The sequence below is a fragment of the Hesperophylax consimilis genome, chromosome 28, assembly GCF_061612785.1.
Source record: "Hesperophylax consimilis isolate HC1 chromosome 28, BYU_Hcon_1.0, whole genome shotgun sequence".
In the NCBI taxonomy this organism is placed as follows: Eukaryota; Metazoa; Arthropoda; class Insecta; order Trichoptera; family Limnephilidae; genus Hesperophylax; species Hesperophylax consimilis.
The window spans coordinates 1,412,480-1,433,261 of record NC_142863.1 but is presented as its reverse complement, the minus strand read 5'-3'; the positions used below and the strand labels follow the sequence as shown (position 1 = coordinate 1,433,261).

General features: G+C 34.2%; 1 protein-coding gene and 1 non-coding gene across 2 annotated transcripts in view; both read right to left on the bottom strand.

Annotated features, from left to right (window-relative positions):
- The window catches only part of Neto (Neuropilin and tolloid-like), a 335,932-nt gene that overhangs the window by 70,078 nt on the left and 245,072 nt on the right, over positions 1 to 20,782 (bottom strand). The window lies entirely within an intron of this gene.
- On the bottom strand, positions 14,254 to 14,325 carry TRNAV-GAC (transfer RNA valine (anticodon GAC)). Its single transcript has one exon. It is a non-coding gene; the product is annotated as a tRNA-Val (tRNA).

The window sequence follows — 20,782 nt, the reverse complement described above, 5'->3', positions numbered from 1 at the left end:
AGATATCTTATTTGGCAGGCGGTTGGAATAATATGGACCCTGACCTTGAGATTCTCCATTTGTTAATTATCCTTTTATTATAGACAGCTAGTGCCATCTATGGATAAATTAATCTAGTGCCATTTTAGGGTGAGCTCATAGTTACTAGATTTTATGCGGTTTAGATTTCCGCGCCATTTTCAGCAACGTAACGATAACCTGACAAAGCTTTCAGCACTCGGTTTCGTTTAACAATTCCACCGCAGTAATGGGGTGGTTTCCAACCCCCTGAAATATTTTCACCCCTTACAACACCCTGTACAATAACATCTTAAGGGAAGGTGGGTTTTATGGGCAGTTTCAAGTGGCGCTCCGAGGGGTGTTAAGTGACGCCGTTGTTTCGCTAAATTAGACTCGGCGGATTACCCCGCACAGTACAGTACAGCCTTTGAGGGAGGAAGTAGGCTTTCAAGTCACTGACTGAAGAGAAATTTGCACGAAACCCGACCAACTTTTTAACAAGGCAAAGTAATTGACTGAAAAGTAAGGATGGTTAGAATTTTTTACAGAACTTAACTTTAGCCGTTTAACACGCAGGGATAGGCAGATAGGATAGACCGCCACACAACTTTGTATTGGCACACACTTCTTGCTTCATATACATCCATTCATCGTCTCATATATACGCCTTCTCTTATTATGATTCTTATTTTGATTCACTTGATCGAGTCATGTCTTCCTCAAGAATTTGATTCACTTGATCGAGTCACGTTTTCCTCAAAATTTTGATTCACTTGATCGCGTCATGTCTTCCTCATCAATTCGATTCACTTGATAGTTTTATGTCTTCCTCAAGATTTTGAATAACTTGATCGTGTCATGTATTCCTCAATAATTTGATTCACTTGATCGTATCATGTCTTCCTCAAGCATGTCAATCACTTGATCGTGTTATGTCTTCCTCAAGCACTTTATTCAATTGATCGTATCATGTCTTTCCCAAGCATTTAATTCACTTGATCGCGTCATGTCTTCCTCATGAATTCTATTCACTTGATCGTATTATGTCTTCCTTAAGAATTTGAATGACTTGATCGTGTCATGTATTCCTCAAGCATTTGATTCACTTGATCGTGTCATGTCTTCTTCAAGCATTTGATTCACTTGATCGCGTCATGTCTTCCTCAAGCATTTAATTCATTTGATCGTGTCATGTCTTCCTCATGAATTCGAATCACTTGATCGTGTTATGTCTTCCTCAAGAATTTGAATGACTTGATCGTGTCATGTATTCCTCAAGCATTTGATTCACTTGATCGTGTCATGTCTTCTTCAAGCATTTGATTCACTTGATCGCGTCATGTCTTCCTCAAGCATTTAATTCATTTGATCGTGTCATGTCTTCCTCATGAATTCGATTCACTTGATCGTGATATGTCTTCCTCAAGAATTTGAATGACTTGATCGTGTCATGTATTCCGCAAGAATTTGATTCACTTGATCGTGTCATGTCTTCTTCAAGCATTTGATTCACTTCATCGTGTCATGTCTTCCTCAAGCATTTGATTCACTTGATCGCGTGATGTCTTCTTCGGGCAGCCCCTACCGTTACTTCTTCTACCATTACTTCCGCAGCGTAATATCTTAACCGTTTTAAGTAAGAGTACATATATATATTTTTTTTAAATAAGTAGGCACAGATTTTTCATGAAAAATAATATATATCCTTTTGACCATTAGAAAATGGTCAAACAATTGACAGATGAAGAAATACAAAAGTCATTAGAAGATGACAATTCTAATAGCGATAAGGAAGATTGCGATAATGATTTGGACATTGAATTATGTGATTTTGAAACTGAATAGCTTCCTTCGCATTTAACACCGTTTCATATAAATTGTTATTCCTAAATTCATATGCTAAACACACCTTAGACTTTCAGTTCAAATTGCACTAATGTCTGTTGAATCTGTCCCGTTAAAATTTTAAATCAGCCCGAACTTTGATAAAAAGAGGCAGAAAGTTATAAATGTGTTTCGTAAAAAAATATATAATATTGAAATTCCTCTATTAAATAAATTAACATTGATAGAATAAAAATGCTTTCTTTTTATCTTATCGTAATTCTTGCAAGTTTAAACGTAAAATAAATAACAGTAAGGTGCTGAGATTGTTTACAAAATATTTTTATTTAAAAAATATATCCCACTGTTTGGAAAGCAAAAGTGAGTATTATTTGGACGATCAAGGGTCTCTGCCACATTCTGCACCAGACTAGATGGTTGAGAACACGCTCCTCGAAACGGTCTACGTATTTAAGCGATGGTATTCGTAGTATTCCCAGCTGGTGCTGGGGTAGATTGGTAACCCCCATCGGTACACGTGGAATTTTTGGATCGTCGGTTACCAGATCTGAAAAGTCAGATACTTCCCTACCTTCCGTTTTATCATTTCCTTCCCCTCCTCACTACCTTCAAGCACACATTATACCCTAATCAGGGATATCATGCTTCACTGACTCCATACGGTTGGAAGCAGTTATTATTCGCATAGAAGATCAGAAGATCTTTTATTCGATAATATTAAAATTGTAAAATAAGAAAATAAATTATATACATGTTCACAAAATCTAAACAATATAACACATTTAAATAAATTAATAACTGCTACATCATTATTAAACAATTAAGATAACATTAATGTGGGGAAAACAGACTTCAAAATACCCCCACAAAATATGAAATCTATTGTCACAATTATTTTTATCAGTAAATTGGTTTAACCGGTAATAAATCATTTTAACTTCGGAGGGGGTAAAATAGAATCATATTAATAAGTCGTCAAAACGTGGCTTAACCACAAGTTTGAAAATGGCCTTGAAAGCCGAAACAGCTGTAACACTAACAAAAACCAAAAAATACTTGCAGAACTTAATAATTATATTATTTAATTTGATTTTAATTAAATTTAAAAAAAAATTAAATGGAGTTCTACGAATTAAACACAAAAACAATAAATAAATGATAAAATGTCAACAATTTGAAATGTATCAAATCAAAATTCGTAACTTAACTTGAACGCGACATTACAAGCGTGGTTTAATTTAAGTAGTTCGTTTAAATTTAACTACAATTGGGTCACATATATCGTTAGTGACATTATTAAACGTGTACGTTAGTTACCCAATGAACAAAACTAATTATAACTCCCTCTCTTAATCTTACTCATGGCTAAATAACTAATAACTTACCAAGTCACCCGTACCACGGAAACAATATAATTGCGATACTGGCTCCAAATGTGGAAATTGAACCATTTTCTTCATTTACCATGGAAAGGCCAAATAGAACCACCAAATAAAGCGAGAAAAACTTTTTTGTTCATTGAATTCACAGAAGGAAAATACGAATTCTGTCAAACAGAAAACGGTCTTAAATTTCATTCAGTTTATATATTTTATTCATTTATAATCTTTCGGTGAAGAAAAACATTATTTTTTGACACATTTCATGACATATATTTTGAAAAAAATATTTTATAGTAGTAAATAATAATTGTATACATTAGAAATGCCATTTTACATAAAATAAAACACATATTTAAACACAGACGTATTACAAAGATGACTGTTACTTAAGTTTGTTTCGTTGCATTCTTCTTCTTCTTCCTAGCACTCTCCCAACTCATTGCCTAGGTAGGCTGTTGGGGTCAGCTCTTCTCGTTCTCAGGTTATAGCTTCTTCGGTTCTGAGTGTCGCTTTCATCTAGGCCGTTTCTTTGTAGGATTTTGGAGCATTGGGTCATCCAGGAGTTCTTTGGTCTACCTCTGGATGACTGTCTTTGAAGCTCTATAGACATTGCCTGCTTCATCCCATACCATCTTAACCATGCCCATACCATCTTAACTGTCGTTCCTCTAGCTTACTGTTTATGTCAGTGACACCCAGGCTACCACGAATGCGTGAGCTTTTAATTTTATCTTTTAATGATACTCCTGCCGTCCATCTAAGCATTCGCATTTCTGCTGATTCGAGTTGCCTAGAGTAGGAGTTGTACATAGTCCAGCATTCGGAGCCATACATTATCGCGGGTCTAACAATAGTCTGGTATGTCTTTCCTTTAAGTTTTATTGGCATTTTCGTGTCGCACAAAATTCCTGTTACGGATCTAAATTTCATCCATCCCACTCCTATCCTATGGTTGACATCCGCTGCACATCCTCCGTCTCTGTGGATGAGTGAGCCCAAATACTTAAATGAGTCACAGTTGGCTAATGTTACTCCATCCAATTGCATCGAAGGAGTTACAGCATTTGGGTCTTCAAATGGTAAATACAAATATTCCGTCATTAAGTTTGTTTCGTTGCATATAAAAATAATTATTAAAAAAATCACAAACTTAGAAAAATCTTGCAAACCTGTAATTTTTTTCGGTTGATATCTTTTTGGAATATATTACAATTATTTTGAAGTACATGGTAAACTTTTAGATGCAAATACAAAGCGTGAGGTTATCTTTTTCTAAAACTGCTTAAATCATTTATCTCACCAAAGTAAAAAAGGAAATAGAACGACTATATTGTGACTCCATCTCAGCTTAGTACTGAGTTGACCCTGTTGATATAAAAGTAAGCTAAAAGGGCAATTTGACGGATACTGAAAATTAAAACTTTGAGCATTATTTAAACTATTTAAATTAATCATTACTTAAAAAAATGAACGGAAGTTTATAGTGCATTGACTAATTTCTTTTTGAAACAATTTTTCTTTCTCTGTCATGTGACCTGGAAGATAAAATCGCCTTTAAAATATACCGGATTTGATTGACACTATCGTTCTGGTGAAATACCAGTATTTGGAATTGAGTCGTTGATTTAAATGGCTGTTAATGTGTTTGTGATCAGATACAAATAGTCATATATTTCCTATCCTTTCTCTTCACCTTCTCCTTCGCCCCACAGTCATTTAAGCCTTCCATAACATTCAAAATGGGGAAGCCATGGTCTCACAGGCTCCGGACAGTTGGGAATCTTCTGCAATATTCACAATTACTTGACCTCATGAATAAACACTACTTGACGACCTCTGTGGTCAAGGGGTAAGGCTCTCAAATAGCAATCCAAAGGTCGCGGGTTCATATCTCGGCGTGCGTACATTATTTTTATTTGTTTATTTCACAATTTAACCATTTGAATACACAAAATTTACACTTACGGCAAGATTGAGGGTTGAAGATACACACAGTATTGCGTTGGTGTAAGGTCATCATTCATAATTGAAAAGCGGCTTTAAATTGCTAACTTCTCTGCGTTCTTTCTCATCTATTTTCTCTCCTCACTACCTTCAGCTTCAACACATAACCCGATTGGGGATGCCATAGTCTTACTGGATCCAGACGTTTTGGACCATTTGAGACTTTTCTTCGGTATTCACATAAAAAAATCGATAATTTCTATAGCTAGTACGCATAAAAGCATTTTAAATTTACTGATAACGTTTTTTTATCATAGGGGTTTTCTATTCTACCCTATATCAATGACAAGAACCAATTAAAATCACAGTACGAGCTGTTCACAGGCCGATTAAGGTTGTAACTACCATCTTATTAAAGTTTAATGAACTAGGCAGTGTGTGTAAGTGATTTATCTTACAGCAAAATTTCACTTAGTGGAACAGTCCTCAGCATGGCTGGCTCTCATGTTTGCTGGAATAAAGCATCATGGGTGTATCTTAAAAAACGAAATTAAACATATCCTCATTAATATTCCACTGAAAAAACATGTGATTCAAGAGAAAAGACGTATAATAAAACAAGGATAAGAAAGTACGATGGTTAAATCACGAAAATATTTGTGTTCATACTACAAAAAAGTAATTTGCTACGTTTGTTGACTTAGAAATGGTCGCCGAGTTTTTTTAGGATGATGTTTGAATAGGTCTTGACGCATTTTTTAACATTTATCTCACACAGGAGGCTCTGAAGAAAAATTTGTCCCACAGGGCCCATGTTATCTTTGGGAATAAAGCGTAGAGGTTCTTTTTAAGGAAAGGAAGTAGAGAAAGGACTGGAAAGGATAAAGGTATGAAGGGTGGGTTTGAATTTAGGGGTCAGTGTTTCCAGGAGTAATGGACTTATGAATCCATCCCTCTTCCGCTGTGCTGCAAGACGATGGGTCGATAGAAACTAACTGGAGAGGTCAAAAGGTCTCCCCAAACTGGCCTCTCCTGATCCAGCCCGTCACGTAGCTGTTGAGCAGGCGCATCTGCAGCCAAGATCTGAACAAACCTCTACTTATAAACCCGGACAACCTCGCCAAGTCACCAAACGTAGCAAACCACTTCAGGTGACCTATGGCAGAGGTGTAAGTTACCCAATAAATGGTTCCTGGGGTGGAGGTACGCATATCCACCTCCCAAATTGAAGACGGATTCGTCTGTCTATTGCCTGATACATTTAAACTCTCCAGCAGTACTATTTCGACCCATCGCCTTGCACTGCAGTGAGATGAGTTGATAGGTATTCCTGGACGTACTGACCCTCATATTCTAACCCATCCCTCATACGTGTTTCTTTCATAGTATTTCCTATCTTTCTTCTATTAAAAAGACCAACCACACAGCATTCCCAAAGTTGACATAAGAAAAAAAAATCAGGGCCTCCTGTGAGGAACTAACGCAAAGTAATCATTTTAAGCCGAAAATGTTGCTGGTGCAATTATAGAGGTTTTGTCTAGCAGAGAATCGGGCCCGCAACACCTGGATGGGAACCCGATGCTTACTTTGCTACTAATCAGTAAATACAAATCGCATATTTTGTTTCACGCCAACACTACCTTTATTTAAATAGTTAATTATTCATAAGAAGATTACGAATCTCACGGGAGGCGCTAAATATAATAATACAGCAACGAAATTTGAAAGCCTATTTTAGGGAATCCATTTTGGATTATGTAAATAAGCGGTCCTCATTTAATAAGTTTTTCATGAGACAGGAAATATATAACCGAATCTAAAAGCATTACCAGCTTCATGGAATATTTAAAATAATTATTTTTGAGTCAAAATAGGACGTGAACCTGTAATATATACTCATATATTTCTCCATACATATTGTAATTTGTCTGTAATCCATTCATAAACTTGCTATATCGTAAGCTGTAAGAAAGAATAATTCAGCATTATCAAGGTAACAGAGCATACTAAAATAAGAAATTCCCAATATAAAATTAATATTGAAAGGTTGGAAGGAATTTTTAAAAAAGTTCTAAACACTTAGGATGGGTTGTTTGAACAGAATTCGAACAGTTCTTCAAATTTCAACGTTCATTTACGGGTTATTTGAAAAACCCATTCAAGTTCTGTTATTATATCATTGTAGGCTAGCTGCTTGAAAAAACTGAAACAATAACAAAACTTGAAAAATCTTTCAAATTCATTCTTGAAAAAAAAGAAGATATAATATGTCTCGACGCCATCTAGTGAGAAATTCAGCACTAACAAAGCCTTTCCTACAAATATAAAGTTGGTTGTTTAAAGGTGAAAAAAATATAATAAGCAGTAATTGTTGATTGAGGTACTAGTACATATTGAATTATTTGTCGTGTTGGAAATAAGCCGACATAGCTCAGTGGATTTAGAGCACCTGACCGGACATCAGAAGGCACAGGTTCTTTTTCTCGTTGGCGGAACTTATTTTTACTCTTGTGAAATTTTCAATTTGTATTGATATTTCAGGCGACTAATTATTGCTAATAATTATTTGTTATCCTTTGTGCTATGCATAAAACCTTGTCTTATAAACATTAGTTTATCATTAAAATAACAACACTTTTACTATGTTATTAATATTCTAGTTTCTAACTAAATTCCCTTTTCTCTTGTTTTGTTCCATTTCAGGAAATTTTAAAAAAAGAAGCCTCCAGCAAGTGTCTTTTGTTTATTCAAGTTTAAATTTGTTTGTCATGGCAATTAGTTATGTATAATTTTCGGTCCTCGTAACAATTAATAATTGTCTAGTGAAAAGTTTGTAAAATAGTACAAATTATCAGCCCCAAGTGAATATACATTAAAGTATTTTCTTGTTACGGAACGGTGCTTTAATGTACATCGATAGACTACACTGTCTACGGAACCATAAAGAAAACACCAGAACTTCCAAAAGAAAAAAAAACATCACTCACAATGAAAATGCCTCTTTTTTCCCACTCCCAAGTTTCATCGATAAAAAACATGATCATTTGATTATTTTTACCCCGTTAAAATTACAGTCCATTAATCCAGTATCAATCGTTCGGTACGCAACACCAATATTGTATATTTTTTCATGGAACTTGCGCACAATATTGATATATTCTTGTATAACTTATAGCCTTCCCTCTACCTCATTACCATTGTGTATTAGAAGTAGGTAACTCAGAAATCTCTAGATTATTCCAAACCATTGAGCCAGTATAAACCGAATTTTGCTCATGGATTGTTTCAGATCCTGCGCAAAACAGAGATACACCTATGTTCTTACTTCTAGCCGCCATTTCTCTCTGTTTCCCCCAAACAGAGTCTGTTATCAGATATAAACATTATATTCCGTTACATATTAAAAAATATCAAACCAAGCTGGGGTATGACTCACCTTTACCAAGAATGTGCCGTAATTTTAACGAGACATATAAAAGTCATTAAATGGTTTTGTCAATGTCATCATTGGCCACCTTCAAATCAAACGTTAACAAGACTTAAAACTCCCTATCGTGTTTTTCTAAAAACTAATTACTGTTACTGTTATGAAATGTATATGTCGGTGTATGTATGTGTGTATACATGTATGCATGTAGGTGCATACATGTACATTATTCTTTACTTACAGTGTTTTTGTTGTAATATACCTACTTTGAAGCAGATTATCCATTATGTCAACAATGTTGTGTTTGTCTGTAATTCGCGATAGTATCAACCATGTTAAATGAATGTAATTGTATTTGAGAGAGCTTTGATATGAATCACCGTTGACGAACCTAGGAAAAAAATGTATATATAAACATTTATATACCTAATAAACATTTTTGTACCAAACTCAATCGATTATTGAGGAACTTGCGGAAACCACCCTTTCTCCAATTACTATCAACAGCACCCACTCCCAATTATTACAATTACAAACAGGTATACGTAGAAATCCCCAATATAAAGACTTTCACTATTCCTGGAAACGCCAGACTTAGAATGCTAGATACAACAACAACAACAAAATAAGTATGCTGAATTAAATAAAACGATCAAAAGAAAAAAAATACGCCTACACTGGCTCCTTGATATAGGCAATTCACATTACACGTAACATTTATTGAATTTTTTCAGTGTTCACTTTTATTTATTTAACGAAAATGATGTTTTATTGTACTATCCAGACGTATACAAAAAAATAAAGAATAATTACAATCCACTAATTAAAACTGAATATCTATGCACATGTAACTAAATTATGGCCTGTAGGGATTCTAGATTAATACAACCACAGCCTTAATTAGTTAATGGCTTTTTTTCGGGTAAAGGTATTCTACCGTTAAACAGAATAGGAATTAAAAATGATCCATATTCATGAATCACACAAAAAACGCGAAGGGAAGCAAGGATGTATTTTCCTTAAATGGGTTCAAGGATTTCTTTGGAAGAACAATGGGAGATTTTTAACTAAAGAAGGCTGGAAAATAATTAAATAAATTTATTTTGCTATTTAGACCACACCAGGTATTGTACCCGTTCCATGGTCTACATATTACAATTATTGGTTGACATTATTCTACAGTAATTTGAACCTCTCATATAAAAGAGCCAAATACTAAGTTTGTTGATCGCGCTTTCGGAGTATCTGGGCCGAAGGCTTGGAATAAACTCCCTGCGGAACTAAGATTCGTAACATGTCCAACAGAATTCCGGTCTAAACTAAAAACTTCAATTATTTCCTAAATCTTGTATCTAAATTTCGCTAATAAACAATAAGTTAATGTTAATTAAGTGTTAATCTCAAGTGATCAACAAGGTAAGTATGGTACCTACTATATATTATCTCCAAATATAGTTAGTTATATCATAGCTCATTGTAAAAATGTATTATATATTTGTATAGCGCCCTTGAGGATATTTTGTACAAATAATTCAAATATTTTTATTAAAAAAAACATAGCAACGTGTGTTGCTTCTGTTAGTTTTGTTGTGATTATTGTTCGTATAAATGTTATTCAATTTTTTCCTATTTGTTATTTTTATAAAATATCCTTCTGTGGACTTAAAATCTAGATTGTTTATTTTGTGTTGGATTACGAGTGGAATAAAATAAAATAGTTTTATTCCTAAGTAGTGTTGTGTCCTTTGTTCAGAAAAGGCATTCATTGAAGGGTATTATATAGTTTTCTGACTGTTCTATTTGATTGTGTGGAGTTTTTTTTTTATATTTGTGATTTTATAATGCTAAAAGCATATTATCGTTTTTTTTAAATTTTGCAAACGCAAAATAATGATGATTTAATTATTTCTATATCGCTGTTACGTGTAAAAATCACCTTAAAGTCGTTTTAAACGGAGTTGTGTTCCCATCCAGGCATCGCCGGTTCAATATTTGTGGTAGTAGAAGAAATGTATACCTTTACCTGAAAGGTTAAGGATCGTTTGTTCATTTTGCAAATTTGTAGGTAAACTGAGTTTTAAGTGCCGTATATACAAAATATTTTCTAAGTAATTTAGTTCCATTTTCACTGTAATTTGCGTTCATTTGCTTGGTATAGCAAAGTTCCATCTGCCAATTGCGTTTTATTCATTAAATTTGTTTTTTAGACTATTATCCGATTATAACACAGCACAAAAACATATATAATACTTATTAAAAATCAGTAGCAATTAACAATAGGAATGGTAGGTACCTAGCTAATATGAAAGAATAGAATAGTAGGTACGTAGCTACAATGAACGAATAGAGTGGTAGGTACCTAGCTAATATGAACGAATATAATAGTAACTACCTAGCTACAAATTAGTTACACCTGAATAAAGAAATGGGAGATTGGACAAAAACATACTTAAATAATATTATGATTTCTGAGTGTTTTAATGATGTACAATGTGATCCGTGCAAAATCATACGTTTGCCTAGTTACAGAGTAGTCTAGTCCTAGTGGTGGCTATGTACAGAAGTAGTTATTTATTAATCATTCATTTTTTTAATCGAGGGCAACAATTTTTCAAAGTATCGTGCATAATACGTTTTATTTTATTTTAATTGAATATGTAAAAGTGTAATTACAATCATTACAATTTTTTTATTTAAATTAGAATTTTTAAAATTTATTACTTTTAATTTACCTATAAACGCCTTACATTGGTATTCATAACGAATCCATATAAATAAAAATGTAAATGTTCGTTTGTTCAAAATCTTAAATCTCCGAAATTTCTTCACCGATTGCTTTGAAATTTCTTCACCGATTGCTTTGAAATTTCTTCACCGATTGCTTTGAAATTTCTTCACCAATTGCTTTGAAATTTCGCCACAACGTTGCATTCAAATACGCGTGTGTTTGTATATATTATGTAGATGTCACCTGTGACAGGTAAAAACATGTTTTTTTGAAAAACATTGCCATCTGTTGGACAAAAATGCTATTTGTATACACTGAAATCCGGCTTGAAAACTTTCTTCGTCTTCAATTCTATTTTGAAAAACAAATAAAAATCCTTCGGCAGCAGTTAAGTAACTACTTTACAGGGGATGAACATAGAAAGATTAATCATATTAAATAATATTAAAATCTTTATCCACGGAAAGTTTCAAACACTATTGGATCAAGTTATAATTTATAGTTCGGTATGAAATTCATTATTAGCTTTGAGTGGGCGTTAGGAGGTAAAGAGATTTATTAAGGGCCAGATTTTGCTCTCAGCTTTGCCCTTGTGCGATTTTCAATAATCTCTTAACCCTAACATGGACTTTTATTATCATCCGAGAACATATCGATTTAAAAGTTATTTGCTTAATATATAATATGTAATAGTTAAAGTAAAATGATTTAAAAATAAACTATGAATACCGTACTAGAGAAATGTCAATTGTTTGCACTCTTTGCGGATCTGCACATTCCTCACACGATCATACATGGTTTTACCATACATGCGCCTTAGGGATCTCATTTCAACAGCATTTTTTGTTTTATTTATTTCTATACATACATTACAGTGTCTACCAAATATTTACATTTGTATATAATACATAAATTTATTTATATTCACATATATACATACACCCATGTATACATACATAAATACACATATTATATGCATGCATACACACATATAAGTAAACACATGTATACATACATACATACAAATTCATCCATGATTATGTTTGGTTTGGTGTTATAATGTTTTGTATAAAATTGATATCTTGTTTTTTGATCCAGGCTGTGATCAGTTTTTTGTGAATGTTTGTGCATGTATTTCCCATTAGTAGTAGTTGGAGAGTGGTGGGCATACAATTAAAAAGTTTTGTAGCGTAATACTGGAAGTGTCTTTGTCCGTGTGTGGTGTATGTTATCGGTATTTTCAGGGTATTGTTTGTTGTCGACCTTGTTTTTATTGTAGTTTGAGGTGGCATTGGAATGTGTATTTTCTGTTGGAGGAAATTTAGTAGTGCAGATTTGGCATAAAGTTGTCTTATTGACACGACGTCTAATGTTTTGAAAATTTCGCTTGAATTTGTGTAGAATGGTACTTGTAAGATGATTTTAATTATTGCCTTTTGAATTTTTTGTATTGGGAAATTATTATTGTTTTTTTGTATTACATTCAATCTATTTTCATCCTTTTTTGCCAGTTCCATGCCTCACTTCCATAAATCAGGGTAGGTACCAGTACTCCATTGTGGACCACTAGCTTCGCTTCTTTGGCCAATGTTGTGTTAGCGCCAACTGCGTTCAGTCTTCCATTAATGGAGTTACCTGCATTTACTCTTGTTTAACCTAATATTACTTTAAATTTTATTTTCATCAAATGTTTACTTGTATTATTATGTCTTGTCAGGTCGATATTCGAATTATTCAAGCACCCTGGTCTCACACGTTTTTGGGCCGACAGCAAATATTCATGTTTTGAAGTCTTATTTCATTTTCGTTACTACTCAGTATTTTTCAAAAATTCTTGAAGTTTTCTCTCAGAATTCTCCAATCTCCTCTGTGACGGGATGGGTTTGGAGAGAATGGTTGAGGGAGATCTTTTTACATCTCCAGCAGGACTCTCTCAACCCATCACCTTACAACGCAGTGAGAGGTATGAATTCAAACGTCCATCACTTTTGGACACACTGACCCCCAGATTCCTACCAACCTCTCTTAAATTTTTGCTTCCCAGATCTTCCTCTCCTTCCTTTCCTTAATGAGATAATTTCGCTCAAAGTCTGTATCATCTTTGAGAATGCTGTGTGGAGGATCTTTTGCGCCTAGAAAATACCCATGTTGAAGAGGGAGGAAACACTAGACATGTTTTCGGAATAGATCTACGACGATAGTTTGTCGGAGCATCTTCCATTGAAATACAAATAAAAATAACATTCAGACCTGACGCCGATATTCCAAAAATTTCAATTTGTTTGTTAAGTTAGGGAAATCTATCAAATGGACCTCACGTTTCTGCATGAAGTCAAGTTTTTTTTTTCATTCATTTTTGGGCAATTATTTTATCCTCAATTATGGGGATATGTCATAAGGCTGAAGGGAGTAAAGAAAGAAAAAAGTAGGGGCAGAAGATGGTTATGAAAATTTTTGGGTTTCAGATCTTACCAATAATGACTGAGTATTATTGGCAATATCTGAAAAAAAATCTAAAATAATGATAATTAATTATTATAATCAAATTACAATACAAATTGAAAAAATCTCCCGTGTAAAAATAAATGCCGCCGAGGGGAATTGAACGATGTCCGGTCAGACGCTCTGGACCACTGAGCCACGTTGGCTTATCTCCAACCGGCCAAATAATTCAATATGTTCTAGTACATCAATCAAAAATTACAGCTTACTATATTTTTTTACCTGCAAACAACCAACTTTATTTTATTGCTTGACTAATTATTGCTTATAATAATTTATTATCCTTTGTGCTATGCATAAAAAAACCTTGCCTTATAAACATTAGTTTATCATTAAAACAAATACTAAAGTATCGATTTTTTTCATGATTTTATGGTTTTAATTCTGACAAATCCTTGAATGTTACCTCCGCGCCCAAATAAACAAGTCGCATCTAGGGATTGATCCCAGAACCTCAACCTTGTCAGGGTTTTGCTCTACCACTGAGCTAATACGATCCTATCCCCTTCGGTCATATTAAACTCTAACACACTTTAAAATAAGAACTGCTAACATCGTATATTTTAACAAGCTATCACGTATAAATACAGCAGTTAAAAATATGATTTAAAAAAATAACAATATCTTAATTAATGCAGTTGTCTTAAAAAGTTCGTAACTTCAACTCTTAGTATAAGCTCGCGCATGTACGGGAAACCAGAGTGTCCAACTTGCTTTATAACCTAGTGGAAACTACCATTGAATGTTAAATGCTTGCATTATATTATGCTAAGAGTGGGTGCTACTTGCTAACAGGTAAAAGCAAGCAGGAGCAAAACAGCACTAACTGTAGTGAATTCAACCAAACTCCACAGGTGCAAGAAGACTAAGTGAATTCAAATACACAGGTTGTTACATTGTTTGTGGACTTTGCATTATTCTACGTGATGAACACTTAAATGCCATCTCTATATTTAACTCTTAAACCCTACCTGGGGTACTGGAGTACCCCCCTGGTGTTTAAAATATCAACAATTTTAACAATATTGCACTGTTTCAAAAATCGCTCTAGCTAATCTACTCTCGATAATTGGCGCGTAAGTACGTCAGGAAGCCGTGACCGCCCGGCAAGTGCATTCGCGTCCACAGGTGTTCCGGGGTACCCCAGTACCCCGTGGTAGAAATAGTGTTAGTTCTTCCTTCCAGTTATACTTGAATTACTGAAGGTATTTTTCTACATCTCTCTGGTAAGTTTACACAATATTTATGATTTACTTTACTTTGTGATAATGGTTATGGAGTACAGTGTTGATAGGGAGGGCCTGCGCCCAATAACAAGACATTCATGGACTAATAATGTGTTATGAATGTAATGACAGTAATGAGGTGTCTGTATTGTTTTCAAATATGGCATCCCAGACTCGAAGTCTTGGGGGGGAGGGTTAAATTGCAGCTGCTTTGTTGGTATCTGATGACGAAGAGCTCAACCTAGGAGAAGATTCAGAAGATGAGCCCGACGGTGTTATCTAGGATTTCCGGGACCATTCTGAAGTCGCACCTCGTGAAGACGGTGATCAAGATAGTGTGGAAGGAGATGAAGAGTATTTAGTGCCTGACAATGACTGGGCTGGTATAAATGAAGACGGTAGGCGATTGGTTGATTCTCCATTAGTTACGTATGGAAAAGGTCATAATAAGCGACAAAAGTGGACTGGTGTTAAGCCTTCTCCCTCAAGAATGCCTCGCCGCAATATTTTGTTGCACCCACCTGGTAACGTCTTAACAGAAACCTGACATGTGACAATTGGTTCACGTCTATACCCACAGCCAAGGAGTTACTGGAAAAAGGTATAACATTAGTTGGAACTGTAAAGAAGAATAAACGAGAAATTCCTCCTGTTTTCTTGGACACTAAAAATCGAGAGAGATGCACATCAATGTTTGCCTACGACGGATCTCTCACACTTTTGTAGTATTGTCCTCTGAAGTCAGCTAAGAAGAAAGTTGTAATCATGCTGTCCACCATGCATGACAGCCCTGAAAAGGATAATGAAGTGTACCTTCCAGAAATAATACATTTCTATAATAAAACCAAATGCGGGGTGGATGTGTTCGACCAACTTTGTAAGAAATACTCGACGTCCAGGAAGATCAAAAGGTGGCCCATGTGTCTCTTCTACTGGTTGCTTAATGTCGTAATTGTCAACTCTTGGGTCTTATACAAGCTGTTAACTAACATTGATGAAGAGAAAATAACCAAGCGGCGTGAATTTCTTAAGAGTTTGTCAATGGCACTCATAAAGCCTCATATGAGAGCAAAATTACAATAGCAAAGTTTACCCCGGGATATCAGAGAAACTATACGTGCAGTCTTGAATATTCATAGTGAAGATCATAGGCCGGTTCCTAATAATCTCAAACCTGGTCGCTGCTGTTTTTGTCCGCGCACAAAGGACAGAAAATCTCAATCTGTCTGTAAAACTTGTCGCCGCCATATTTGTGTTGACCATCAATACAAAATCTGTCCTCCATGTAACGACAAAAATGTTTATTAGTTTTTATTAATAAATTTTATTGTCTTTTCTTATAACTTTGCCATAATAAAAATAATATTTTAAAAATATCAAAGACTTTTATTTTATTCATTTTTTTTGCGCGGGGTACTGCAGTACCCCGTCGTAGGAATAATTACATTCCCAGAGTGGTAGGGTTTAAGAGTTAATAAGGCTGCGCTTATTGTAATGCGCAAACATGGATATTAGCGCTTGCGTTAGGGGTCTAGCACGGTGAAATTGATAAATTTACAATATCAGATTGATAAACGTAACGACCGATGAGATTATATCGATTTCCCGAGCACGTTTGCTACATTGATATCCAAAATGATATTGATATTACAAATGGACATACGTTGGCAACATTGGCGCATCCATCTATGAATAGACTTTCCTAAACGTTAGACGGCTACGTAAAAGTAAAATAAATACTAATAAATTGACAAAATCACATTGAAATATAAACATTAATATAAAATGGCAGCCCCCATGTACTTTTTGACAGTAAAAAGGCAGTTAATTAGTTAATGAGGTCTTTCGTTAAAATTGACAACTTTTGTTCCTCTATGTTGGAAAGGAATCGATTGATCGCGTCTTAGATGAATCAATTAAGTGATCTTTTTCAATTCTAAGAGCTTAGTTAGTTCACTTATATCTTTCATTTCTTTGAGATCAATAAAAATAACAAAAAATAATTAAGTTTAACTGGTATAGTATACAGAGGATGTGGTTTAGATTCCCAAGATTCCTAAACCTTTTAGTTACATTTAATTTCTACAATTGCGCAATTTTTTTTTTTATAAAGATGTACCTCCATAAAAAACTATGCTTGTGTGTATGGGGGTGTTGTTAATTTAAATTTTGAAGGAATTTTTTTATTTTTTATATTAACTCCACACAGGAGGCCCTGAAGAAAATAATTTCCCTCAGGGCCTATGTCATCTTTGGGGATGCTGTGTGGAGGGTGTTTTTGTGGAGAGGAAGCAGTGAACATGGGTCTTGAAGAGTCCCATGTTGTAGGAGGGAGGAAACACAGAGGCCGGCAGTTCGTTTCACAGCCGAGCTGTTGAACTTAAGAACGAATCGTAGAAGCGACCCGTTCTCATGTGACAAATGATGAGTAAATTTATAGAAAAAAATAACATCCTAGTAAAAGAACAATCTGGGTTTAGAAATAAATATTCCTGTGAAACAGCAATAAATTATGTGATAAATGAATGGAAAACAGCTATGGATCAGAAGAAAATCACAATAGCAGTGTTCTTGGATTTTAGACGTGCTTTTGAAACGATAGACAGAGAAAGACTAATAATGAAATTGAAGGACATAGGAATCCGTGCTAATGAATTGCAGTGGTTTATTGATTACTTAAAAAATAGAAAACAAAAAACCAAAATTGGAGATACTATCTCCGAAGAACAAGAAATCAACATTGGAGTTCCTCAAGGATCTGTTTTGGGACCGCTCCTATTTATTTTATATATTAATGATATAGTGAAGTGCTTAAAGTACTGTTCCATCAAACTTTTTGCAGATGACACACTTTTATATATTATAGCAAATAATATTGAAGATGCGTTGTCAAAAATACAAAATGAACTTAATGAATTATCTAAGTGGTTAAACATAAATAAATTGAAATTAAATGTAACTAAAAGTAAATTTATGGTATTAGGGAAAAAACTAAACGTACATACTGTCCTAAATATAGACAATCAAAATATGGAAGAAGTAAAAGAAATTAAATACCTGGGAATCATAATAGATAACAAGTTAAAATTTAACACTAACTTTGAAATTTTAAATAAAAAAATGGCGAAAAAGGTTAATTTCTTAAGTAGGATAAAAGGAAAATTGGACATTAAAACAAGGATATTGGTCTACAATACCACTGTAGCATCCCATCTAAATTATTGTACAAGTGTAATATTTCTAAGTAACAAAACCCAAATTAAGAGAATGGAAGTAATCCAGAACAGAGGCATGAGGTCAATACTGTGTTGTAGCAGGTACACCAGAATAAAAACCATGCAACGTCAACTCAATATTTTAAGTGTGTGGCAACGATTAGTTTATAATACCTTAGTGTTTATTTATAAGCTAAAAAATAAAATGTTACCTGACTATATGTCAAAGAATGTTAGAATTAATAGTGCAGTTCATTTATATCCTACGAGAAACTGCAACGATTTTAGGCTTCCTAAAACACACTTATCAGAAACACAAAACAATATTTATTATAAAGGTTTTAAAATGTTCAATGAACTCCCGGTAATTGTTAAGGAAGCTAAAAGTCTTGCAGTTTTTCGTGGATTATGTCTCAGTGTTGTTAAATCTAAATTTTAGTATGTAAGAAGTAAATAATATTGTAGTAGTCATAGAAAATAATATATTAGGTATAAGATGTAAACTCTTATAACTAAATAAAATATACATTAAAAAAAAAAAAAAAAAATGTCAACCGTGTACAAATGTTGGGCGCGCGTTTGGCGTGTATCCCGACTACGCACCGGTGCCGAAGGGATCAATGACGCTAGTTCCTCAGAGCATCTTCCATTGTAATACCGATAGAACAAGGACAGCATACCTACCTGACGCCTGTGCTCTAAAGATTGCAGTCCGTTTGTTAAGATTGGGGAATCTATCAAACGGACCGCCCGTTTTTGCACAGAGTCAAGGGTTTTTTTCAGGTATTTAGGGGCTCCGGACCAGAGATAGCTGCCAAATTCGACAGTAGGGCGCACTTGCGATTTGTACAGGGTCAGGAATTGTGTACTATTAAAGTATCTGCGGGCCCTGTACAGTACGCCCAGCTTCTGAGAGGCCAGCTTTACTCTGGCTTCGATGGAGCCCCCATACCTGAGCTGGTTACTTATAGTTACACCAAGCATATGTAATGAATAATAAAAATAAGTGACTCACGGAATCTTAAAGAAACAATGAAACCAAAATCATCACCAGGTAAAGGCTTCTTTTCCTCTCTCCTCGTATTTCCTTGTCACTATCGATTGAGCTTCAGGCCAGTCCAGTTTAGAAGGATATAAAATATGTTGTTTAGATTTGTTAACATTACTTACTATGAAAAAATGTGACGAGTTGTTTAAATTATTTTTAGATTCAGACCATCCTCTATAGAAGTGGTACGAAAAGACAGACAAATGGACGGACATACAATACTGCCGCTGTAACTAAAAACACAGTATCTTCCTTCAGACTCTAAACTCTGATATATCTACTTTTCAGTTTAGGTGAACTACCAACTCTCGAGTATTTACCAAATCTCCAGGTTTTTCAAATGGTCCCGACCGTCTAAAGAGAACCTATTTTAAATTCAATAGACTTTTCGAACAATGTTTAGCAGACAATGCTCCAGTTCAGATAATAGAATTGCCTGAGCAATCGATCATTGAAATGTCAGCGGAAAGAGTATATTTTTTATAAAATTACATTCAAATTAATTCATTTAATCTGATTTCGTACTATACAGAATTAAATTGTGCAAGAATCTTTGAATAAGGATGCTTAAAATGTTGCAAACAAGACTTGTGTTTAATATTGACGAAAATAAATGTGCTCTTCATCTAATTTCTTTATAACGTGTAAGGTTCTTTGGATTATTTCAATCCAACCCCTTGAGTCACAGGGGAGGTATGGATTCACTACTGGATACATTAACACCATGATTCCGACCCACCTCCCCTTCTCTTTTTCCTTCTAAGAACTTTTTACTTCCTATTCATAAAATGACGAATATGACGAATACATATCAATAAAATTATGAACTGAACAAATGTGAAGACAATTTTTTAATTTTTTTTTTGTAGAAATTAACAAGGAAATCACGATCTACACCTATACAAAAACCTACAGTCCGCCTCGGAACAGGAATACCTAGTGAGGAGGACTGCGAATAATATACTTAACTTTGTAATTATAATTGTCGTTAATAAAAAAAAAAAAAAATATATATATATATTTATTTAATTTTTTTATTTATTCATTTTAATTTAAGTAATTTGTACATTTAAGTTTACAAATTACTTCTTAATTTGTAACAAATAAATATACTATATTTTTTCTTGCTTGATGTGGCTCTTACGCAACATCTTGAACTTTCCAATTTGAGCAGACTTTAGGTTTTCCGGCAGCGCATTATAGTATTTCATCCATTCTGAGTATTTGCCTTGTCCTTTTTTGATAGCCTGATTTCATAGCACGTCCTTGTTTTATGTTTGTGTATGTCCTTGTTGTATACAATTTTATTTGAAAAATATGTGGATAGCAAGTTGTTTACTATTTTGTGTACAAATATCATCGTGTTCAAGGTCAACATCTGTTTCACCGTTAGCCAATTTAGTTCCTTTAACATTTTATTTACTTTTGAATATCTATTTCGTCTGAGTATTGTTCTCATTGCCCT